This window comes from Scyliorhinus torazame, chromosome 20 (assembly GCF_047496885.1).
Source record: "Scyliorhinus torazame isolate Kashiwa2021f chromosome 20, sScyTor2.1, whole genome shotgun sequence".
NCBI classification, from domain to species: domain Eukaryota; kingdom Metazoa; phylum Chordata; class Chondrichthyes; order Carcharhiniformes; family Scyliorhinidae; genus Scyliorhinus; species Scyliorhinus torazame.
The window spans coordinates 42434447-42450660 of record NC_092726.1 but is presented as its reverse complement, the minus strand read 5'-3'; the positions used below and the strand labels follow the sequence as shown (position 1 = coordinate 42450660).

The following is a 16214-nucleotide window of genomic DNA, read 5'->3' as shown; positions in this document are numbered from 1 at the left end:
CAGCCTCTTTTTTGTTTTACAATGAAATACACAGTTCTTAAAATTTAGAGTAGTCAATTATTTTTCCAATTTATGGTGGCTAATCCACCGACCTCTCACATCTTTGAGTTGTGGGGTGAGACTCACGCAGAACCGGGGAGAATGTGCAAACTCCACGCGGCCAGTGACCCGGGGCCGGGGTCGCAATGTGGACTGGGAACTTAAGGAAATTAGGAGAGCAAAAACGGTACATGAAAGGATACAGGCAGGTAAAATGAACGAACATCCTAAGTAATTTTACCAGCTCATTAAGGGTAAAAGGATAACTCGGGATATAGCCGGAAAACATGGGCTATCGCATCTCGGCCTTTTGGTTCAGATCAAGTGTAGTATCTGTTCTTATCAGTTTAATATCTGGAATGTCCCCTTCGGGGGACCGAATATTAAATTGATTTTTGGGACACGGAGATGGTTCAGGGGCTTTCTTGCTCCGCTCCAGGCATCAACCTGGTCTTGCAATGTTTCCAGGAATAGTGCCTTCACCCCGCTTTGGGCACAAATAGAGCAAAAGCAGAAAATGGCGCAAAACCTGGCTTCCCCTCTTCTGTCTTGTCCAGTTGTCTCATCCTGACCAATTAAAAAATTTTCAGGCTCCAGAGCATTGCTAGCTTTTCTGCTGGCGGGCGCTTCGCGCACTAATGTCGTGAGCCTATGGGCTCGCGGACTTGCGGCAGCCAGGCTCCGATTTCAGCTGATATGCCAAACAGATTTCCTGCTGCTTTTTACAGGCCACTCACTCTCACCCTCGGATGCCGACTTGCCTTCTCCTCACTTCAGTAAACACATCCCTTCATCCTGCACAACGGGGAAGTGTGGCGATAGACTGAACGGCATCCTGATTTGGATGTAGGTATACCTTTACGGCGTCTCTTTTCGTTTTCCTGACTCCACGACCAACACGCCAGGGTGGAGCTCAGGGAGACTAGACATTGCCGTCTGTTGGATTCCGCCAGTACTTGCTGCTTGCACGGATTGCCCTTTGTTTGGCAAAGGTGGAGATTTTTTCGACTCCCTCCGTTGGGTGTCACTGGGCCTTCACAGCGTCTCCATTTAATCTGGTGACGACAGGGGGCGGCTTGCCAGACGATGTCTTCCTGTTGTGTTTTACTGGTTCTGCATGCACAGACTCCACCGTGCTCGGTCAAGCTGGAGGTCTCTTGACCAACAGTGACCGTAGACTAAAAGTTCCAAAGCACAGTCGAGCGCAGCAAGGTGCTCCTGAATGTCGGTGGACGAGGAGGACAAGAGCCATAGCCGGAAAATATTGGCTATCGCTTCTCGGCCTTTTGGCTGAGATCAAGTGTAGTCTCATTTGATCGAGGGAAGCTGAGGATCTCGATGACGATCGTGGATTGGAGAACTCGGAGGGATTGAAGTCGTCAAAGAGGAAACGTTTGGAGCCCGGCTGCTATTGGTGGATCTGCATACTGGCCTAAACCTCTGGTTTAGGCCTAACGCCGATACAGTTCAGACCCAACGTACGAGCTATGGATGCAGCTTCATCCCGACCACCAGGCTGGGGAGTGCGAAACACTGTCCGAGTCACAGTGAAGAAAACGGAAGAAGAGTCACCTGTGGACAGGAAACATTTCGTGAAGAGGGTGCTGCTCGAGTGTTGAGGGTTCAAAGCAACAGAGATCTTCTGCTTGCAAAACTTCCCCAACAATGTTTTTTTTGATGTCACCTTCAAGAGCGTCGCAGCGTGCATCAAATTCTTGATTGTCTTCAAGGAAAAAGGTAACCAGAGTCCCTTGTCGATCCTGACTGTGGATCCTCTGTTTACGCTACCGTCGCAGCGAAATCGGGTTGTTACACTGCACACGTACAACCCCCACGTCCCTGTGTCTGATGTGCCGACGTTCCTCGCCAGGTACGCTGAACTGAAAAGTGACAGCGTGCAAGTGAAAGACACCTTCGGCATCTGGACAAGTGAGCACCAGGTCAAGGTGACTCTATGAACAGACAGCAAATGAACCATCCTGCATCCCCCCTCCAGTTTCGCTATTGGAGCAAATCGTGGCTACCTCTACTACGTGGGACAGCCACGAGTATGCCACACCTGTGGCAAAACGGGGCATGTTGCAGCAAACTGCAGTGTGACCTTCTGCAAAAACTGCAGGCAGGAGTGACACATGACTAAGGAATGCAAGGAAGACAAGTCCTGCAACCTGTGTGAGGAGGCCGGCCATCTTTACAGGGCCTGCTCGAAACGCGGGGCGACATACGCTCAAATCATCAGCAGCGGAGTTAAAAAGGCGACCAGAGAGGAGGTGCATCCACCCTCCACCGAAAAAGACACCACGGCTCAGAATGAGGAAAAGCAACAGAAGGGCCCCCAACAAAAAGAGGAGGCCCCAGCACCTCCTGACAACCCAGCCCCAGCCCCATCTGATGAGGAACACTCAATGGAAGAGGAAGAGGATGGGACAAAGAATAAAGAGCCCTGGGAAACAGTGAACAGGGACAAACGAAAGCGGAAACAAAAAAACAAACTGAAGAACCCCCCGAGGGGTAGTGGCAAAAAGCGACACCTTTCAGCCGGCGCACTTAGCGCCGACACCTCATCCGATGAGGGAAAACAGGACAAGAATCGGCCTCAAATAAACAGACAAAGCACCAACGTGGAACGGGAGGCACAGACCCTCCAGACCACCGACCGGGAAGAAAACAAGGTCACAGACCAACCCCCGAAACTAACGAGCAGCAACAACCCAGGTGAAGACCGGCCTGCAACCCCAACACCTACTGACTGCCACGACGAACCCCAGGAATACACCCCCCCCCCCCCAATGCATCTGCATCAAAACCACGGGGCCAGTACGGACCAGAACAGCTTCCTCAGCCCTGCACCTGTGCTAAAGTTTGCGAGCACGACCGGCATGCTGGGGAACATTCAACAGCTGGAACAGCCAACTGTATAGACTCTGGACTCTTGAGACTGGTAAATCTACCTTTTTATAATGGGTTTAAAAATTGCATCCATAAATGTGCGAGGCATCAAAGATACTTCGCGGTCTGTAGCCACACTCAACTATTTGGCAAATGCAAAAGCTGACCTACTGTTCCTGCAGGAGTGCGGAATTCCGCACCTCAGCAACTACAGGCGCTGGTCGAGCTGGTGGTCCCACGGGCCATCCATCTGGTCAGGAGGAAACGACTGCCGCTCCTCCGGCCTGGGTATTCTGCTGCGGGGAGGCAACTTCACCATCTCTGACGTTAAGGAGGTGGTGGGCGGGCGCCTCCTCGTAGCAGACGTGAAATACAAAAACAGCCCTCTCAGACGTTTTAATGTGTACGCCCCGGCCGTAAAAAGTGAGCGGCTGGCAGTCCTTCAGCAACTCCCACTGCTGTTGGCCACCTCCAAGCCGGTTATCCTGGGTGGTGACTTCAACTGCATCATCGATGCGGCTGGACGATCCAGCAAAGCCGACAGCAAACTAGACGCTACGTCCAGACTCCTGATGGAAACGGTAAAAGACGCCAAGCTGCTCGACGTCTGCAGCAACCCTGCAGACGGCGCGCAGCGTAGATACACATGGCCATGGCCAGACGGTTCCGTCCGCTCCAGGATCGACTTCTTTTTTGTGTCCCGAGCTTTCACGGTCAGGTCCACCGACGTAACGCCGGTGTTCTTCTCTGACCACTGCCTCCTACTTGCCGACTGCCACCTGCAGGAAGACCAGGGGGTAGGCAGGGGGACATGGAAGCTAAATGTAAAACTGCTGACCCCTGAGAACATCGAGGAACTCAGGAGGGATTACAATGGTTGGAGAACCGTGAAACCCCTCTTTGAGGCCCCGCATCTCTGGTGGGAAGCAATCAAGGGGAATATCAAGAGGTTTTTCATCCTCAAGGGCGTTCAAAAGGTGAGAGAGAGACGAGGGGTCATGTCCAGGATCCAGAAAAGTATGCAAAATGTGCTCCAGCTGCAGTCGATGGGGGTAGATGTCAAGGAGGATCTCCAAGAGGTGAAGAGCTAGCAAGCCTCGGATGCCTCCAAGGTTATCTTCCGTTCCAGAGTCCGCTCCGTGGAGCAGGACGAAAACTGCTCACGCTTCTTCTTCCAAAAGGTGCACAGAGAGACCTCTGTGATCAGCAGCCTGAAGGAAGAAGATGGCTCTGAAAAGTCATCGCAGTCTGACATCCTGAGGATCAGCCAATCCTTTTATGCCGGACTGTATGACCTGAAGCCAACAGATAGCACTGTTTCCCAGACCTTCCTGTCGACTATCACGGAGGTCATAGGCGACAGCGAGCTGGAAAACCTGGACAAACCACTAACTCTGGACGAGCTGACAAAGGCCGCCAAGTCCTTCGAGACGAGTAAAACTCCCGGAAGCGACGGCTTACCGGTTGAGTTGTATTCGGCTCTGTGGGAGTGGATGGGCCCAGACCTGCTGGAAGTGTATGAGAGTATGCTTCTGGAAGGCAGCATGTCAGAGTCCATGAGGAAAGGCATCATCACCCTCATCTACAAGCAGAAGGGGGAAAGGGAAGAAATTCGAAATTGACGACCCATTTCACTGTTGAATGTGGACTACAAAATTCTAGCAAAGGTCATCGCCAATCTGGTCAGGTTTGCTCTGGAGTCGGTGATCCACCCTGACCAGACCTGTGCTGTACCCGGCAGGAAGATCTCTGATAGCCTCGCGCTACTCAGGGAGACGATCGCCTACGTGCAGGACAGGAGGGTGGACACTTGCCTCATCAGCCTTGACCAGGAGAAGGCTTTTGACAGAATATCGCACACCTACATGATGGATGTGTTCTCCAAAATGGGGTTTGGGGAGGGAATTCGCAATTGGATCAAACTGCTCTACACAAACATCTATAGCGCAGTCTCAATCAATGGGTGGGAATCAGAAAAGTTCCAGATCAGATCTGGAGTCAGGCAGGGCTGCCCTCTCTCCTCTGCCCTTTTTGTGTGCTGCATAGAACCTTTTGCCGAGTCCATCAGGAGGGATCCGCGTATAAGAGGAGTGACGATCCCAGGCAGTGGAGGCATGCAAGTCAAGGCCTCCCTGTACATGGACGACGTTGCCGTCTTCTGCTCGGATCCTGCGTCTGTACGCAGGCTCTTGATCACCTGCGACCAGTTTGAACTGGCCTCTGGAGCCAAGGTAAACCGGGGCAAGAGCGAGGCCATGTTCTTTGGGAACTGGGCCGACCGGTCCTTTGTCCCCTTCACTGTCAGGTCCGATTATCTGATGGTGCTGGGGATATGGTTCGGAGCTGCTGGGGCGTGCACCAAAAACTGGGAGGAGCGCATAGGAAAGGTAAGACAGAAACTGGGCTGGTGGGAGCAACGCTCCCTCTCCATTGCGGGCAAAACCCTGGTCATCAGGTGTGAGGTACTCTCGGTGCTACTGTACGTGGCGCAGTTCTGGCCCATAACCCGAGCCTACGCCACAGCAGTCACCCGGGCCATCTTCAAATTTATCTGGCGATCCAAGATGGACCGTGTCCAAAGGGACACCATGTACAAACCTCTGGAGAAGGGAGGGCGGAACGTACCCAACGCCTCCCTCACCCTGTTGGCCACCTTTGTGTCCAGCTGCATCAAGCTGAGCGTGGACCCCCAGTACGCAAACACCAAGTGTCACTACATACTGAGGTTCTACCTGTCCCCGGTGTTGCGAAGGATGGGCCTGGCCTCATTGCCGCGGAACGCTCCAAGTAGTTGGACCGTACCGTACCACCTGTCCTTTGTGGAAAAGTTTTTGAAGGAAAACACCTTTGACCACAAGGCAATGAAGCAGTGGTCAGCACGTAATGTCCTCGAGGCCCTCATGGAAAAAGAGACCGTGGAGGACGTTGGATGGTTCCCTGAGCAGACTGCCAGAGTCATCTGGCAGAACGCCTCATCACCAGAACTTTCAAACAAGCACCAAGACCTAGCTTGGCTGGTGGTGAGAAGGGCCCTCCCTGTCAGATTCTTCATGCACACCCGAAGGCTCTGCACCAATGCACGCTGCCCTCGGAGTGGCTATGGGGGAAATGAGACGGTCACACACCTCCTTGTGGAATGTGCCTTTGCAAAGAAGGTCTGGAGAGAGATGCAGTGGTATTTGTCAAGGTTTATCCCAAACAGATCTGTGACACAGGACTCTGTGCTCTACGGACTGATTCCAGGGACACACACCGAGACAAATATCAACTGCTGCTGGAAGGTCATCAACTCGGTAAAAGACGCTCTTTGGTCTGCCCAAAACTTGCTGATCTTCCAGTGCAAAGAATTGTCCTCGACCGAGTGTTGCAGACTGGCACATTCCAAGGTCCAGGACTACGTGCTGAGGGACGCACTCAAGCTTGGGGCAGCTGCCGCCAAGGCGCAATGGGGAAAGACCACTGTGTAAAGTCTTTCCAGCAAATGTACACCGAGGGGCCGGTAACAGTGTAAAGCCCCTCGGTCGGGGCAACCAACACTCCAATGTATAAAACCAACATGCCACTGAAAATATTTAAGAAGGAATTGTAATGTAAAGAGTGATATGTGTACGACAATATCAAAAGTGAATGAAAGAAAGTCAAGGCAACATGTAACCCTGCCGGAAATGTACAGTCAAGACAATTTGAAATGTTTCTGTAATGCTCATGATAAATTTTTATGAATAAAGTATATTTTTTTTTGAAAAAAAAAAATTAAAAAAAATCTGTTCTTATCAGTTTAATATCTCATATGTCCTCAATCTGGGGACCGAATATTAAATTGATTTTTAGGACTCGGAGATGGTTCAGGGGCTTGCTCCTTCCGCTCCACGCATCAACCTGGGCTTGCAGTGCTTCCAGGAATGGTGCCTTCACCCCGCTTTGGGGCGAAAATGTATAAAAGCAGAAAATGCCGCAAAACCGGCCTACCCCTTTTCTCTGTTGTCCAGTTGTCTCATCCTGACCAATTTAAGGCCTTTCAGGCTCCAAAGCATTGCTAGTTTTTCTGCTGGCGGGAGCTTCGTGCACGAATGTTGCGAGCCGATGGACTCGCGGACTTGCGGCAGCCAGGCTCCGTTTTCAGCTGATATGCCACACAGATTTCCTGCTGCTTTTTACAGGCCACTCACCTTCACACTCGGATGCCGACTTGCCTTCTCCTCACTTCAGTTACCACATCCCTTCATCCTGCACAACGGGGAAGTGTGGCGACAGACTGAACGGCATTCTCTTTGGATGTAGGTATACCTTCACGGCGTCTCTTTTCGTTCTCCTGACTCCACGACCAACACGCTAGGGTGGAGCTCAGGGAGACTAGACATTGCCCCCTGTTGGATACCGCCAGTACTTGCTGCTTGCACGGATTGTCCTTTGTTCGGCAAAGGTGGAGATTTCTTCGACTCTCTCCGTTGGGTGTCACTGGCCTTCACAGCGTCTCCATTTCATCTGGTGACGACAGGTGACGGCTTGCCAGACGATGTCTTCCTGTTGTGTTTCACTTGTTCTGCATGCTCAGACTCCACCGTGCTCGGCCAAGCTGGATGTCTCTTGACCAACAGTGAGCGTAGACTAAAAGTTCCAAAGCACAGTCGAGCGCAGCAAGGTGCACCTGAATGTCGGTGGACGAGGAGGACAAGAGCCATTGCCGTAAAATGTGGGCTATCGCTTCTCGGCCTTTTGGCTCAGATCAAGTGTAGTATCTGTTCTTATCAGTTTAATATCTGAAATGTCCTCAATCTGGGGACCGATTATTAAATTGATTTTTAGGACTCGGAGATGGTTCAGGGGATTGCTCCTTCCGCTCCACGCATCAACCTGGTCTTGCAGTGCTTCCAGGAATGGTGCCCTCTCCCCGCTTTGGGGCGCAAAATGTATAAAAGCAGAAAATGCCGCAAAACCTGGCTTCCCCTTTTCTCTCTTGCCCAGTTGTCTCATCCTGACCAATTTAAGGCCTTTCAGGCTCCAAAGCATTGCAAGCTTTTCTGCTGGCGGGAGCTTTGTGCACGAATGTTGTGAGCCGATGGACTCGCGGATTTGCGGCAGCCAGGCTCCGTTTTCAGCTAATATGCCACACAGATTTCCTGCTGCTCTTTACAGGCCACTCACCTTCACACTCGGATGCCGACTTGCCTTCTCCTCACTTCAGTTACCACATCCCTTCATCCTGCACAACGGGGAAGTGTGGCGACAGACTGAACGGCATTCTCTTTGGATGTAGGTATACCTTCACGGCGTCTCTTTTCGTTCTCCTGACTCCACGACCAACACGCTAGGGTGGAGCTCAGGGAGACTAGACATTGCCCCCTGTTGGATACCGCCAGTACTTGCTGCTTGCACGGATTGTCCTTTGTTCGGCAAAGGTGGAGATTTCTTCGACTCTCTCCGTTGGGTGTCACTGGCCTTCACAGCGTCTCCATTTCATCTGGTGACGACAGGTGACGGCTTGCCAGACGATGTCTTCCTGTTGTGTTTTACTGGTTCTGCATGCTCAGACTCCACCGTGCTCGGCCAAGCTGGATGTCTCTTGACCAACAGTGAGCGTAGACTAAAAGTTCCAAGCACAGTCGAGCGCAGCAAGGTGCACCTGAATGTCGGTGGACGAGGAGGACAAGAGCCATTGCCGGAAAATATGGGCTATCGCTTCTCGGCCTTTTGGCTCAGATCAAGTGTGGTATCTATTCTTATCAGTTTAATATCTGATATGTCCTCAATCTGGGGACCGAATATTAAATTGATTTTTAGGACTCGGAGATGGTTCAGGGGCTTGCTCCTTCCGCTCCACGCATCAACCCGGTCTTGCAGTGCTTCCAGGAATGGTGCCCTCTCCCCGCTTTGGGGCGCAAAATGTATAAAAGCAGAAAATGCCGCAAAACCTGGCTTCCCCTTTTCTCTCTTCTCCAGTTGTCTCATCCTGACCAATTTAAGGCCTTTCAGGCTCCAAAGCATTGCTAGTTTTTCTGCTGGCTGGAGCTTCGTGCACGAAAGTTGCGAGCCGATGGACTCGCGGACTTGCGGCAGCCAGGCTCCGTTTTCAGCTGATATGCCACACAGATTTCCTGCTGCTTTTTACAGGCCACTCACCTTCACACTCGGATGCCGACTTGCCTTCTCCTCACTTCAGTTACCACATCCCTTCATCCTGCACAACGGGGAAGTGTGGCGACAGACTGAACGGCATTCTCTTTGGATGTAGGTATACCTTCACGGCGTCTCTTTTCGTTCTCCTGACTCCACGACCAACACGCTAGGGTGGAGCTCAGGGAGACTAGACATTGCCCCCTGTTGGATACCGCCAGTACTTGCTGCTTGCACGGATTGTCCTTTGTTCGGCAAAGGTGGAGATTTCTTCGACTCTCTCCGTTGGGTGTCACTGGCCTTCACAGCGTCTCCATTTCATCTGGTGACGACAGGTGACGGCTTGCCAGACGATGTCTTCCTGTTGTGTTTTACTGGTTCTGCATGCTCAGACTCCACCGTGCTCGGCCAAGCTGGATGTCTCTTGACCAACAGTGAGCGTAGACTAAAAGTTCCAAAGCACAGTCGAGCGCAGCAAGGTGCACCTGAATGTCGGTGGACGAGGAGGACAAGAGCCATTGCCGGAAAATATGGGCTATCGCTTCTCGGCCTTTTGGCTCAGATCAAGTGTAGTATCTGTTCTTATCAGTTTAATATCTGATATGTCCTCAATCTGGGGACCGGATATTAAATTGATTTTTAGGACTCGGAGATGGTTCAGGGGCTTGCTCCTTCCGCTCCACGCATCAACCTGATCTTGCAGTGCTTCCAGGAATGGTGCCCACTCCCTGCTTCGGGGAGCAAAATGTATAAAAGCAGAAAATGCCGCAAAACCTGGCTTCCCCTTTTCTCTCTTGTCCAGTTGTCTCATACTGACCAATTTAAGGCCTTTCAGGCTCCAAAGCATTGCTAGCTTTTCTGCTGGTGGGAGCTTCGTGCACGAATGTTGTGAGCCGATGGACTCGCGGACTTGCGGCAGCCAGGCTCCGTTTTCAGCTGATATGCCACACAGATTTCCTGCTGCTCTTTACAGGCCACTCACCTTCACAGTCGGATGCCGACTTGCCTTCTCCTCACTTCAGTTACCACATCCCTTCATCCTGCACAACGGGGAAGTGTGGCGACAGACTGAACGGCATTCTCTTTGGATGTAGGTATACCTTCACGGCGTCTCTTTTCGTTCTCCTGACTCCACGACCAACACGCTAGGGTGGAGCTCAGGGAGACTAGACATTGCCCCCTGTTGGATACCGCCAGTACTTGCTGCTTGCACGGATTGTCCTTTGTTCGGCAAAGGTGGAGATTTCTTCGACTCTCTCCGTTGGGTGTCACTGGCCTTCACAGCGTCTCCATTTCATCTGGTGACGACAGGTGACGGCTTGCCAGACGATGTCTTCCTGTTGTGTTTTACTGGTTCTGCATGCTCAGACTCCACCGTGCTCGGCCAAGCTGGATGTCTCTTGACCAACAGTGAGCGTAGACTAAAAGTTCCAAAGCACAGTCGAGCGCAGCAAGGTGCACCTGAATGTCGGTGGACGAGGAGGACAAGAGCCATTGCCGGAAAATATGGGCTATCGCTTCTCGGCCTTTTGGCTCAGATCAAGTGTAGTATCTGTTCTTATCAGTTTAATATCTGATATGTTCTCAATCTGGGGACCGATTATTAAATTGATTTTTAGGACTCGGAGATGGTTCAGGGGCTTGCTCCTTCCGCTCCACGCATCAACCTGGTCTTGCAGTGCTTCCAGGGATGGTGCCCTCTCCCCGCTTTGGGGTGCAAAATGTATAAAAGCAGAAAATGCCGCAAAACCTGGCTTCCCCTTTTCTCTCTTGTCCAGTTGTCTCATCCTGACCAATTTAAGGCCTTTCAGGCTCCAAAGCATTGCTAGCTTTTCTGCTGGCGGGAGCTTCGTGCACGAATGTTGTGAGCCGGTGGACTCGCGGATTTTTGGCAGCCAGGCTCCGTTTTCAGCTAATATGCCACACAGATTTCCTGCTGCTCTTTACAGTCCACTCACCTTCACCCTCGGATGCCGACTTGCCTTCTCCTCACTTCAGTTACCACATCCCTTCATCCTGCACAACGGGGAAGTGTGGCGACAGACTGAACGGCATTCTCTTTGGATGTAGGTATACCTTCACGGCGTCTCTTTTCGTTCTCCTGACTCCACGACCAACACGCTAGGGTGGAGCTCAGGGAGACTAGACATTGCCCCCTGTTGGATACCGCCAGTACTTGCTGCTTGCACGGATTGTCCTTTGTTCGGCAAAGGTGGAGATTTCTTCGACTCTCTCCGTTGGGTGTCACTGGCCTTCACAGCGTCTCCATTTCATCTGGTGACGACAGGTGACGGCTTGCCAGACGATGTCTTCCTGTTGTGTTTTACTGGTTCTGCATGCTCAGACTCCACCGTGCTCGGCCAAGCTGGATGTCTCTTGACCAACAGTGAGCGTAGACTAAAAGTTCCAAAGCACAGTCGAGCGCAGCAAGGTGCACCTGAATGTCGGTGGACGAGGAGGACAAGAGCCATTGCCGGAAAATATGGGCTATCGCTTCTCGGCCTTTTGGCTAAGATCAAGTGTAGTCTCATTTGATCGAGGGAAGCTGAGGATTTCGATGACGATCGTGGATTGGAGAACTCGGAGGGATTGAAGTCGCCAAAGAAGAAACGTTTGGAGCTTGGCTGCTATTGGTGGATCTACATGCTGGCCTAAACCTCGGGTTTAGGCCTAACGCCCATACAGTTTCACACCCAACGTACGAGCTATGGATGCAGCTGCAGCCCGACCACCAGGCTGGGGCGTGCGAAACACTGTCCGAGTCACAGTGAAGAAAACGGATGGAGAGTCACCTTTGGACCGGAAACACTTCGTGAAGAAGGTGCTGCTCGAGTGTTGTGGGTTTAAAGCAACAGAGATCTTCTGCTTGCAAAACTTCCCCAAGAATGGTTTCTTTGATGTCACCTTCAAGAGCGTCACAGCGTGCATCAAATTCTTGAACGTCTTCAAGGAAAAAGGTAACCAGAGTCCCTTGTCGATCCTGACTGCGGAACCTCTGTTTACGCCACCGGCACAGCGAAATCGGGTTGTTACACTGCACACGTACAACCCCCACGTCCCTGTATCTGATGTGCTCACGTTCCTCGCCAGGTACGAAAAGTGACAGCGTGCAAGTGAAAGACACCTTCGGCATCTGGACAAGTGAGCACCAGGTCAAGGTGACCCTAAGAACGGACAGCAACGGAGCCATCCTGCATCCCCCCTCCAATTTCGCTATTGGAGTAAATCGTGGCTACCTCTACTACGTGGGACAGCCACGAGTATGCCACACCTGTGGCAAAACGGGGCATGTTGCCGCAAACTGCAGTGTGACCTTCTGCAAGAACTGCAGGCAGGAGGGACACATGACTAAGGACTGCAAGGAAGACAAGTGCTGCAACCTGTGTGGGGAGGCCGGCCATCTTTACAGGGCCTGCCCGAAACGCGGGGCGACATACGCTGAAATCATCAGCAGCGGAGTTAAAAAGGCGACCAGAGAGGAGGTGCATACACCCTCCACCGAAAAAGACACCACGGTTCAGATTGAGGAAAAGCAACAGAAGGGCCCCGAACAAAAAGAGGAGGCCCCAGCACCTCCTGACAACCCAGCCCCAGCCCCATCTGATGAGGAACACTCAATGGAAGAGGAAGAGGATGGGACAAAGAATAAAGAGCCCTGGGAAACCGTGAACAGGGACAAACGTAAGAGAAAACAAAAAAACAAACTAAAGAACCCCCCGAGGGGTAGTGGCAAAAAGCGACACCTCTCAGCCGGCGCACTTAGTGCCGACACCTCATCCGATGAGGGAAAACAGGACAAGAATCGGCCTCAGATAAAGAGGCAAAGCACCAACGTGGAACGGAAGGCACAGACCCCCCAGACCACCGACCGGGAAGGAAACAAGGTCACAGACCAACCCCCGATAGCAACGAGCAGCAACAACCCAGGTGAAGACCGGCCTGCAACCCCAACACCTACTGACTGCCACGACGAACCCCAGGGCTACACCACCCCCCCCAATGCATCTGCATCAAAATCACGGGGCCAGTACGGACCAGAACAGCTTTCTCAGCCCTGCAACTGTGCTAAAGTTTGCGAGCACCACCGGCATGCTGGGGAACATCGAACAGCTGGAACAGCCAACTGTATAGACTCTGGACTCTTGAGACTGGTAAATCCATCTTTTTTTATAATGGGTTTAAAAATTGCATCCATAAATGTGCGAAGCATCAAAGATACTTCGCGGTGTGTAGCCACACTCAACTATTTGGCAAATGTAAAAGCTGACCTACTGTTCCTGCAGGAGTGCGGAATTCCGCACCTCAGCAACTACAGGCGCTGGTCGAGCTGGTGGTCCCACGGGCCATCCATCTGGTCAGGAGGAAACGACTGCCGCTCCTCCGGCCTGGGTATTCTGCTGCGGGGAGGCAACTTCACCATCTCCGACGTTAAGGAGGTGGTGGGCGGGCGCCTCCTCGTAGCAGACGTGAAATACAAAAACACCCCTCTCAGACTTATTAATGTGTACGCCCCGGCCGTAAAAAGTGAGCGGCTGGCAGTTCTTCAGCAACTCCCACTGCTGTTGGCCACCTCCAAGCCGGTCATCCTGGGTGGTGACTTCAACTGCATCATCGATGCGGCTGGACGATCCAGCAAAGCCGACAGCAAACTAGACGCTACGTCCAGACTCCTGATGGAAACGGTAAAAGACGCCAAGCTGCTCGACGTCTGCAGCAACCCTGCAGACGGCGCGCAGCGTAGATACACATGGTCACGACCAGACGGGTCCGTCCGCTCCAGGATAGACTTCTTTTTTGTGTCCCGAGCTTTCACGGTCAGGTCCACCGACGTAACGCCGGTGTTCTTCTCTGACCACTGCCTCCTACTGGCCGACTGCCACCTGCAGGAAGACCAGGGGGTAGGCAGGGGGACGTGGAAGCTAAATGTAAAACTGCTGACCCCTGAGAACATCGAGGAACTCAGGAGGGATTACAAAGGTTGGAGAACCGTGAAACCCCTCTTTGAGGCCCCACATCTCTGGTGGGAAGCAATCAAGGGGAATATCAAGAGGTTTTTCATCCTCAAGGGCGTTCAAAAGGTGAGAGAGAGACGAGGGGTCATGTCCAGGCTCCAGAAAAGTATGCAGAATTTGCTCCAGCTGCAGTCGATGGGGGTGGATGTCAAGGAGGATCTCCAAGAGGTGAAGAGCCAGCAAGCCTCGCTCTACACCTCGGAGGCCTCCAAGGTTATCTTCCGTTCCAGAGTCCGCTCCGTGGAGCAGGACGAAAAGTGCTCACGCTTCTTCTTCCAAAAGGTGCACAGAGACACCTCTGTGATCAGCAGCCTGAAGGAAGAAGATGGCTCTGAAAAGTCATCGCAGTCTGACATCCTGAGGATCAGCCAATCCTTTTATGCCGGACTGTATGACCTGAAGCCAACAGATAGCACTGTTTCCCAGACCTTCCTGTCGACTATCACGGAGGTCATAGACGACAGCGAGCTGGAAAACCTGGACAAACCACTAACTCTGGACGAGCTGACAAAGGCCGCCAAGTCCTTCGAGACGAGTAAAACTCCCGGAAGCGACGGCTTACCGGTTGAGTTGTATTCGGCTCTGTGGGACTGGATGGGCCCAGACCTGCTGGAAGTGTACGAGAGTATGCTTCTGGAAGGCAGCATGTCAGAGTCCATGAGGAAAGGCATCATTACCCTCATCTACAAGCAGAAGGGGGAAAGGGAAGAAATTCGAAATTGGCGACCCATTTCACTGTTGAATGTGGACTACAAAATTCTAGCAAAGGTCATCGCCAATCGGGTCAGGTCTGCTCTGGAGTCGGTGATCCACCCTGACCAGACCTGTGCTGTACCCGGCAGGAAGATCTCTGATAGCCTCGCGCTACTCAGGGATACGATCGCCTACGTGCAGGACAGGGGGGTGGACACTTGCCTCATCAGCCTTGACCAGGAGAAGGCTTTTGACAGAATATCGCACACCTACATGATGGATGTGCTCTCCAAAATGGGGTTTGGGCAGGGAATTCGCAATTGGATCAAACTGCTCTACACAAACATCTATAGCGCAGTCTCAATCAATGGGTGGGAATCAGAAAAGTTCCAGATCAGATCTGGAGTCAGGCAGGGCTGCCCTCTCTCCTCTGCCCTTTTTGTGTGCTGCATAGAACCTTTTGCCGAGTCCATCAGGAGGGATCCGGGTATAAGAGGAGTGACGATCCCAGGCAGTGGAGGCATGCAAGTCAAGGCCTCCCTGTACATGGACGATGTTGCCGTCTTCTGCTCGGATCCTGCGTCTGTACGCAGGCTCTTGACCACCTGCGACCAGTTTGAACTGGCCTCGGGAGCCAAGGTAAACCGGGGCAAGAGCGAGGCCATGTTCTTTGGGAACTGGGCCGACCGGTCCTTTGTCCCCTTCACTGTCAGGTCAGATTACCTGAAGGTGCTGGGGATATGGTTCGGAGCTGCTGGGGCGTGCACCAAAAACTGGGAGGAGCGCATAGGAAAGGTAAGACAGAAACTGGGCTGGTGGGAGCAACGCTCCCTCTCCATTGCGGGCAAAACCCTGGTCATCAGGTGTGAGGTACTCTCGGTGCTACTGTACGTGGCGCAGGTCTGGCCCATAACCCGACCCTACGCCACAGCAGTCACCCGGGCCATCTTCAAATTTATCTGGCGATCCAAGATGGACCGTGTCCGAAGGGACACCATGTACAAACCTCTGGAGAAGGGAGGGCGGAACGTACCCAACGCCTCCCTCATCCTGCTGGCCACCTTTGTGTCCAGCTGCATCAAGCTGTGCGTGGACCCCCAGTATGCAAACACCAAGTGTCACTACATACTGAGGTTCTACCTGTCCCCGGTGTTGCGAAGGATGGGCCTGGCCTCATTGCCGCGGAACGCTCCAAGTAGTTGGACCGTACCGTACCACCTGTCCTTCGTGGAAAAGTTTTTGAAGGAAAACACCTTTGACCACAAGGCAATGAAGCAGTGGTCAGCACGTAATGTCCTCGAGGCCCTCAGGGAAAAGGAGACCGTGGAGGACGTTGGATGGTTCCCTGAGCAGACGGCCAGAGTCATCTGGCAGAACGCCTCATCACCAGAACTTTCAAACAAGCACCAAGACCTAGCTTGGCTGGTGGTGAGAAAGGCCCTCCCTGTCAGATTCTTCATGCACACC

General features: G+C 52.5%; 6 non-coding genes across 6 annotated transcripts; all 6 read left to right on the top strand.

The window, feature by feature from the left end:
* The first annotated feature begins 333 nt into the window (after positions 1–333).
* LOC140397102 (U2 spliceosomal RNA) lies at positions 334–523 on the top strand. The gene has a single exon (XR_011936699.1). It is a non-coding gene; the product is annotated as a U2 spliceosomal RNA (small nuclear RNA).
* Positions 524–6657: 6134 nt separating this feature from the next.
* LOC140397277 (U2 spliceosomal RNA) lies at positions 6658–6844 on the top strand. Its single transcript, XR_011936801.1, has one exon. It is a non-coding gene; the product is annotated as a U2 spliceosomal RNA (small nuclear RNA).
* A 784-nt stretch (positions 6845–7628) lies between these two features.
* Positions 7629–7819, top strand: LOC140397694 (U2 spliceosomal RNA). The gene has a single exon (XR_011937126.1). It is a non-coding gene; the product is annotated as a U2 spliceosomal RNA (small nuclear RNA).
* A 784-nt stretch (positions 7820–8603) lies between these two features.
* On the top strand, positions 8604–8794 carry LOC140397711 (U2 spliceosomal RNA). The gene has a single exon (XR_011937142.1). It is a non-coding gene; the product is annotated as a U2 spliceosomal RNA (small nuclear RNA).
* A 785-nt stretch (positions 8795–9579) lies between these two features.
* Positions 9580–9770, top strand: LOC140397498 (U2 spliceosomal RNA). Its single transcript, XR_011936933.1, has one exon. It is a non-coding gene; the product is annotated as a U2 spliceosomal RNA (small nuclear RNA).
* A 785-nt stretch (positions 9771–10555) lies between these two features.
* Positions 10556–10746, top strand: LOC140397444 (U2 spliceosomal RNA). The gene has a single exon (XR_011936882.1). It is a non-coding gene; the product is annotated as a U2 spliceosomal RNA (small nuclear RNA).
* Positions 10747–16214: the final 5468 nt, after the last annotated feature.